Here is an 8,536-nt window from a genome sequence, read left to right as displayed (position 1 = left end):
GAATGTAACTCAGAGAGTTGAAAATAACTGCTAACATAGGTAGGTAGGGAAGGAACATCACAGCCAGTTATGACCTAAACTGGTTGGTAACGTCCTTGCAATGATTGCTCAGTTTGTTCCCATCTTCTCGGTTGAAGTTGTGTCTGTGTTTATATATCTGGATGGCTTCATGAACGAATCTTTGCTGATAGCTAGTGGGCTTGTAGAGTACCCTCGTCTTGGCAAAATAAATTTCGTGTGTGCCCACAGCGTTAACATAATGATCAGCCACAGCTGAGGTATTAGTCCTGCCGTGTTTCAGATCTGCCTTATATTCACGAACCGGTCCGAGACATGTCGCTTAGTTTCCCCAATGTAACAGCTGCCGCAGACACAGCTTAGTTTGTAGACACTGGGGTATTGCATGTAAGGGATCACATCCTTCAGAAATGGGATCAAATCACGAATTTTATGTTATTAACCAGTTTAGGTCATTACTGGCTATGATGTTCCCTCCCTACCTATGTTAGCAGTTATTTTCAACACTCTGAGTTACATTCACTAACAGCCACCGCTAGCTGTTAGTAAATGGCGGCTTGCCATCCTTGTCCACCTCCATGTGGCGATAGCTTTTGCCGAGCTCTCTCCGAGCTTACAGTGACATGCTAATCTCTTACATTGACATGCTAATCTTACATTGACATGCTAATCCCTCACAATACAATGGCCACCCCCACAGCTTCGTTTGTCAAGATTTATCGGGTCTTACATTTACATGCAAATTTAATCTCTAGCCCCTCCCACTAACCCTTGGGCTACACCCATCCCAAACCTTTATAACTCCTTGCCTTAGCAGCGCTCCCACCATATATTCTCAGCAGCACTCCCGCGATATTTCTCACCTGATGACGATTGCTTGTGCTGCGATCGAAACGTCGTGATATTGTTATTTTTATCTTCATAATTTTTTTATTATTTGATCTATCTACGTGCCTTTACCGAAAGACCCAAATAATATTGATATATTATTTTAAGAAAAACTGCGGTACAATCAACATGAGCCTGCCATAAGTCTTCTAATCATTTCAAGTTTACAATCAATAATACTTTTGAAACGTCCATTCCGTCAGTTACATAATTTAAACTACGAACATGACATAATTACCATACAGAACTGGTCTAATTAATAATCTGTTTATTTGCAACAAATCCTGCACATTTTGATTGAGAATGCTCAACGTGGATTTAGTCATGGCAATATTATGGTCCACCCTTGTCAAAAATTCCATGTAGCAGACGCAGACGTGACCTTGTGTTATCATTCCAAGTACAGTACTGTATTAGCCTATATTCATAATCCTTCTGCAACATCAGTCTTTGAACCCACAGCTTTAAAATAAAGTTCAGTAACACACGTGTATGCTGAAGCTGCAAAGCCTACATTACCCTTTCAAGCCCCTTTGAGGGTTGCAGTACGAATTTTTTAAAAATCCTAGCTCGCCGTTTCCCAGACATCCACCTAAAACATAATTCACCTTGGCCAAAGATTGCACGTAAAATGTGCTGTCTGCGAATGATGTATTACAAACCAATTTCTGCATCCAATATGCTTAGAATTACACAATTTTTTGAGAAAAAAAACACATTTTATCGTGCAACATTGATGCAGGGTTTAAGTTGTCTAATGCTATAACAGGAAAAAACGAATATAGATATTTTTGCAATATTACGTTATCAATTACATAAGCAAATTATATATTTTTTTTCTCAAACGTCATCGTACACGAGTACATTTGAATATCTTGCAATAATTGGGTGTACTTGGGTCTTGTTAAGGATATGTGGTATCAAAGGTTCCCAATTACCACAAGCGTGGCGTCTTCTATTCAACATCTTGGAAGAGAAGCAGCAGCACAAAGGAATGGGTTGAATGCAAAATGCTTGAAGGGTGGAAAGGTCATTTCTAGAAATGTGCGCAAGGAACCTTTTATGTCAAATACCGTGTTAACAGGCTCATATATCAACTGCATTGCATTTATTTTTAAATATTTAACTTTGAATTTTATTCATACATTTTGGTTGCTTGTGCTTGTAATGTCTTTAATCATTTAATGTTGCAGTGAATAAACTAACATTTCCCCAAAAAGCGTGTTATACATCTAATGTATTTAAAAACCGAGCTTAGGAACAACGCACTTTCACTGTAAATTCAGGCGAAACTTTAACATAAAAAAATAAAGGAGAAATGAAGATGAATTAAAATTGTGGAAATCTCAGCTCTATCATGAGCAGAACCCTTTCTGTTGCTTTATGCGTGTTGGCAGGACAGCACTCGTAAAGTAGATGGGATCTTCACCCGAACCACGCTAACGTCTCTGATCTGTCACAACCACTCTCGTAACTTTAATTGTATCTTTTTGTCCGTTACCTTTGTAATGGAAAAATACTTTTCTTTTTAAAAGTGCAATAAATTTAGTGTTAAAAACTTCTACAAAATCCAACCGGTAGTTTTAGTGTGGCAACACAAAGTGTAATCAGAACATCAATTTTATGAACTTACGGTAAAATAAATATTTAGACAAATATTCCTTTAAATACACAATTTAATTCGCCATTATTCTGAAATGTTACACAGAGCATCGCATCTATTAAATACCATAGTTTAATACTCCCACCCTTCACTCGTTACTCATCAGCGGTGTCTTTCTTTAGTTCTGTATATCTAACACTTTTACTCAACAATACATTTAGCAACATTCATTGCTGTTAACTAGTTTTAACTTTTTCCTCCTTCGAAGATGAAATGCGAGTGCAAGATGTTCATATGACTTTTCATTCTTTCTCAGCAGGATGCAAGGCAGACAAGGCAATTATCCGCCAGACCTCGTGCACACAGCAGGCTCCAACTCAGCGCAGCCCAAACTGCCAGTCCAATTGTACACACGCTACACATGCCCATTGCAAAATGACCATATTTAAAATATATTTGTTGTGTGCTTCTAAAGTGGATTTTTTTTTTACATTTCAGGAATTATATCCAAAGCATTACTTTTACACTTTAGAAAAGACTTTTTGAGATTAAACATATTTTTCATAATCAATACTGTAGTTGCAATCCACTCATGTGTATACGTGCAAAATCTTAAGCGTACAAGATGCCTGTGCAGAATGTCGTAATTTTATTTAGAACATGATGTTGCCACCTAGTGAAAGCCAAAAGATCTATTCATGCTATGTTTTTCATTGACATGCAGTCTCCAATCTATAATATTTACAATTTAATGTGATCAAAAAAGCTTCGTTTGTGCAACCCTACATCAAGTTGTGCAATCGTGAACAAGCCATCACAATTCAAGCTTCCGAAATGGGCAAAATAATTCCATGTTATAAACTGGTACAGAAATTACTAAATATGCATCAATGTGTACACCACGGCATTGAATAATAGTAAACCAATACATATGTGATTCAAGTATTCCAACATTCATGTTTAAATCTGCAACAGTACCTTCCACATTTAAATAAATGTATCGTTAAGTATTTATGATAAATCATTTAGCAATCACTCATAAGCACAATATCATAAATACCACTGGAATAACGTGCACTAATACAGTGCAGTGCATAGATGGTTACGAGATGAGGATTGATCCTATCATGACAATGTGATGGACGTTCATGTATGTGGATGATGAGTCTGCAAATCAGGGAAGATAGAAAAAGTAGCCAGCACCAGGATCTTGCTCACTGTTCCACCCAGCATCTCACAGCTCCTGTGTGCCTCCGTTATTCCCACTTGCAGGAGTCTCGTGCCATTCCAGACTCAGGCATTCCTCAAGATTACCTGTACACATGCATTAATATTACCAACCCTGGCAAGCAGCAATCGATATGTACCCAAGACCAACTCTGTGTTCATTCCATCAGTGCATTTTATGTTGTACATTGGAAATGTAGTCCTATCTATAATCCATATTGTAGTGTATGCTCATAAAGAACGAATTGTACATCAGTTATTAGAATACAGAAATATCTACTCGTGACGATTCTGACCTGACCTTTGCGTCCACACTACCCGACACATATATGGCCTTCAGCCTTCAGCCTACATCCAAATTAGTGCGTAATCGCTGCCTTTAGCAGTAGTAAACATGACGCAAACGTACCGGCAGACTTTTATCTCTACACAGCCATCCAATTGCACAGAAGTGGGATCATACAATCTTATACCCCATACTCTTTGGTTCTTTCGGTAAAGTCACGTAGGTAGAAACATAATAGATCACGACGTTTCGATCGCAACACAAGCAATCGTCATCAGGTGGGACAACCACGGCAAGAAAAAACTGCTGAAGTAGCAGAAACGTCGCGATATGTTATTTGTATTTTTTATACCTACGTGATGACTTTACCAAAAGAACCAAAGAGTATGGATTCCTGCAGTCACGAAAGCTTCAAATCAACCTTGTACCTACTGCCACCTGGTGGTTAATAACATTACACGTCGTTCGGTTACACAATCATATTTTAGTACAGTGCAGCAACATATGAATGTGTTCTTAGAATTCAACAATATCAAGCTTTGATTTAAAGCTTTCGTGACTGCAGTAATTCATATTCTTAGTTCTTTGGGTAAAGTCACGTTGAAGGGAAACAACAAAATAATAAAATATATATAAAACAATAAAAATTCTCACGACGTTTCGACCATAACACAAACGGTCGTCTTCAGGTGTGTCGGTTTGCATAAATGTATTTATTTTTAAACGGTGTATTTATTTATTTATAAAAAACGTCAGCGCCACGCGCAGCGATTTGGCAGTTTATTTAGACGGACTAGTCCATCTATGTTCTTAAAAGGGGAGGGGGGAGACGAATTTTTTTTTATATGCTGTCTGAAAGCCACTGTAAGCGTGAACAATCAATTAAGACCTGAAATGGTTTATCAAATCTTTCCAATGATTGCTAAGCCAGAATCCATCTTCTCGGTTGAAATTGTCTCTGTGCTTGTAAATGTGGATAGCCTCATGAACGAATCTCTCATGGTAGCCAGATGGCTTACAAAGAACCTCTGTCTTGGAAAAGTCAATGTCATGTGAGCCTACTGAATTATAACAATGATCTGCCACAGCCGAGGTGTTGGTCCTACCGTGTTTAAGGTCTGCTTTGTGTTCACGAATGCGGTCCGAGACATGGCGTTTGGTTTCTCCAATGTAACTACTACCACAGAGGCAACTTAGTTTGTAGACACCAGGGTATTGTATGTCCGGAATCACATCTTTTACAGACGGAACCAGATCACGGATTTTATGTAATGTGTTGAAACGGACCTGGATCTTGTGTTTATTCAAGATTTTGGATATCTTTTTTGTGATCCCCACAATGTAGGGTAAAGTGATGGTTTTGAAAGGCTCCTCAAGAGGGTCCTTCTTCATGGTTTGAGTGATAGCTTTGCGGATTGTATAGTCGGAGTAACCATTAGCCTTAACAGCTTGGTGTACGTGCTTGAGTTCACTGCCTATGTGTTCCTGGTCGGATATGCATTGGGCTCTATGATACAGAGTCTTGATGAGAGAATTCTTCTGTGATGGATGGTGGTGGGAATCCGGTTTCAGATAAGCATCCGTATGGGTAGCTTTCCTGTAGACAGAGTGGCTCATTGAACCATCAGGTCTCTTTTTAATTAGGACATCCAAAAAAGGTAGCTTGCCATCTATTTCGACTTCCATGGTAAATCTGATGGCTGGGTGTATGGAATTGATGTGGTCGAAGAATTGGTCTAGAGCAGGCCGGCCATGTGGCCAGATGACAAAAGTGTCATCCACGTACCTCTTCCATAAGGTTGGGCGCAGAGTGGCAGTCTGGATGGCGTCAGTCTCAAATTTCTCCATGAAAATGTTAGCTATAACCGGAGATAGGGGGGAGCCCATTGGGGTGCCCTCAGTTTGTTTGTAGAAAGTTCCATTCCAAGTGAAGTATGTATTGGTTAAACAGTGTCTCACCAGGGGGGGGGTACCTCAGTGTTTAGTCCTTGATGAACCAAGTCTTCAATGATTGCAATGGTGTCAGGTACAGGAACCTTGGTGAATAAGGAAACTACATCAAAACTGACAAGCAGGTCGTCTGGGGACAGGGAAATACCCTTGATTGTCGATACCAGGTGAGTAGAATTTTGTACCGCAGAGGTGTTTTTTCCAGTGAAAGGACGCAGGATTTCAGACAAAAAACTAGCCAGTTTGTAGGTGGGGGAGTTTTTTTTTGTCTGAAATCCTGCGTCCTTTCACTGGAAAAAACACCTCTGCGGTACAAAATTCTACTCACCTGGTATCGACAATCAAGGGTATTTCCCTGTCCCCAGACGACCTGCTTGTCAGTTTTGATGTAGTTTCCTTATTCACCAAGGTTCCTGTACCTGACACCATTGCAATCATTGAAGACTTGGTTCATCAAGGACTAAACACTGAGGTACCCCCCCCTGGTGAGACACTGTTTAACCAATACATACTTCACTTGGAATGGAACTTTCTACAAACAAACTGAGGGCACCCCAATGGGCTCCCCCCTATCTCCGGTTATAGCTAACATTTTCATGGAGAAATTTGAGACTGACGCCATCCAGACTGCCACTCTGCGCCCAACCTTATGGAAGAAGTACGTGGATGACACTTTTGTCATCTGGCCACATGGCCGGCCTGCTCTAGACCAATTCTTCGACCACATCAATTCCATACACCCAGCCATCAGATTTACCATGGAAGTCGAAATAGATGGCAAGCTACCTTTTTTGGATGTCCTAATTAAAAAGAGACCTGATGGTTCAATGAGCCACTCTGTCTACAGGAAAGCTACCCATACGGATGCTTATCTGAAACCGGATTCCCACCACCATCCATCACAGAAGAATTCTCTCATCAAGACTCTGTATCATAGAGCCTAATGCATATCCGACCAGGAACACATAGGCAGTGAACTCAAGCACGTACACCAAGCTGTTAAGGCTAATGGTTACTCCGACTATACAATCCGCAAAGCTATCACTCAAACCATGAAGAAGGACCCTCTTGAGGAGCCTTTCAAAACCATCACTTTACCCTACATTGCGGGGATCACAAAAAAGATCTCCAAAATCTTGAATAAACACAAGATCCAGGTCCGTTTCAACACATTACATAAAATCCGTGATCTGGTTCCGTCTGTAAAAGATGTGATTCCGGACATACAATACCCTGGTGTCTACAAACTAAGTTGCCTCTGTGGTAGTAGTTACATTGGAGAAACCAAACGCCATGTCTCGGACCGCATTCGTGAACACAAAGCAGACCTTAAACACAGTAGGACCAACACCTCGGCCGTGCCAGATCATTGTTATAATTCAGTAGGCTCACATGACATTGACTTTTCCAAGACAGAGGTTCTTTGTAAGCCATCTGGCTACCATGAGAGATTCGTTCATGAGGCTATCCACATATACAAGCACAGAGACAATTTCAACCGAGAAGATGGATTCTGGCTTAGCAATCATTGGAAAGATTTGATAAACCATTTCAGGTCTTAATTGATTGTTCACGCTTACAGTGGCTTTCAGACAGCATATAAAAAAAAAATCGTCTCCCCCCTCCTCTTTTAAGAACATAGATGGACTAGTCCGTCTAAATAAACTGCCAAATCGCTGCGCGTGGCGCTAACGTTTTTTAAATAAATAAATAAATACACCGTTTAAAAATAAATACATTTATGCAAACCGACACACCTGAAGACGACCGTTTGTGTTATGGTCGAAACGTCGTGAGAATTTTTTATTGTTTTATATATATTTTATTATTTTGTTGTTTCCCTTCAACCTGACTTTACCGAAAGAACTAAGAATATGAATATCAAGCTTAGTGAATTAAAACATGTCTCCTCTATCGGCTGTACCTTGTGAGTGAGAAGTACTGAGAAGGCACGTGTATGGGTGACCATGGTTTTATTGACTTGCCAAATTATTTATCCAGGAAGTCGGACTCATTTTCAGGAGGATCCTGGATTTGCTTTTTTATTTAAATATGTTTTCAGCCAATTAATGAGTGTTTATACAAGTGGGGAAAAAACCCGAGCACCCAGAGAAAACCTACGTGCATGAGGGGGAAACACTCAATCCTCATACAGATGGAAACAGATGGCAATGCGTCAACTTGCTGCGTTACCTTCTCCTGGTGAGCCAGGGTATGGCACCTCGACGCCCACGGGAATGGACCTGCACGACATTTTTTGTCATCTACCAACTCTCGCCTCCACAGTGGTGGATTTACAGGCGTGCGGAACCACTGCTCGGCACCTATACATTCCAAGAGCTCCCACTAAAATATTACGGGCTGTAAATATTCGAAATTTAAATGTAACAGTCACATTGGAGCAAAAATGTCCCCTTTACTTATTGTCCAATAACTACTGTCCAGTAGATCTACGGAATGTCACTGCAGATACTTTATTGTTACACAAATTAACGGTACAAAAGGGAGTAAAAGCAAATTCCTGGAGATCCCTTCGTGTCACCTCGTTAGTTGGGAGGTGCAGG

The 8,536-nt window shown here is 40.2% G+C and overlaps 1 long non-coding RNA gene across 1 annotated transcript; it reads right to left on the bottom strand.

The window, feature by feature from the left end:
- Positions 1-2,564: 2,564 nt before the first annotated feature.
- On the bottom strand, positions 2,565-8,220 carry LOC116939413 (uncharacterized). Its single transcript, XR_012941111.1, has 2 exons — positions 8,166-8,220; positions 2,565-3,823 (listed from the first exon to the last, which is right to left on the bottom strand). It is a non-coding gene; the product is annotated as an uncharacterized LOC116939413 (long non-coding RNA).
- Between the last annotated feature and the right edge of the window lie 316 nt (positions 8,221-8,536).

This window comes from Petromyzon marinus, chromosome 6 (assembly GCF_048934315.1).
Source record: "Petromyzon marinus isolate PM22_M1 ecotype Great Lakes invasive population chromosome 6, UKy_Petmar_22M1.pri1.0, whole genome shotgun sequence".
NCBI classification, from domain to species: Eukaryota; Metazoa; Chordata; class Hyperoartia; order Petromyzontiformes; family Petromyzontidae; genus Petromyzon; species Petromyzon marinus.
This window is presented reverse-complemented; position numbering and strand designations above follow the sequence as displayed.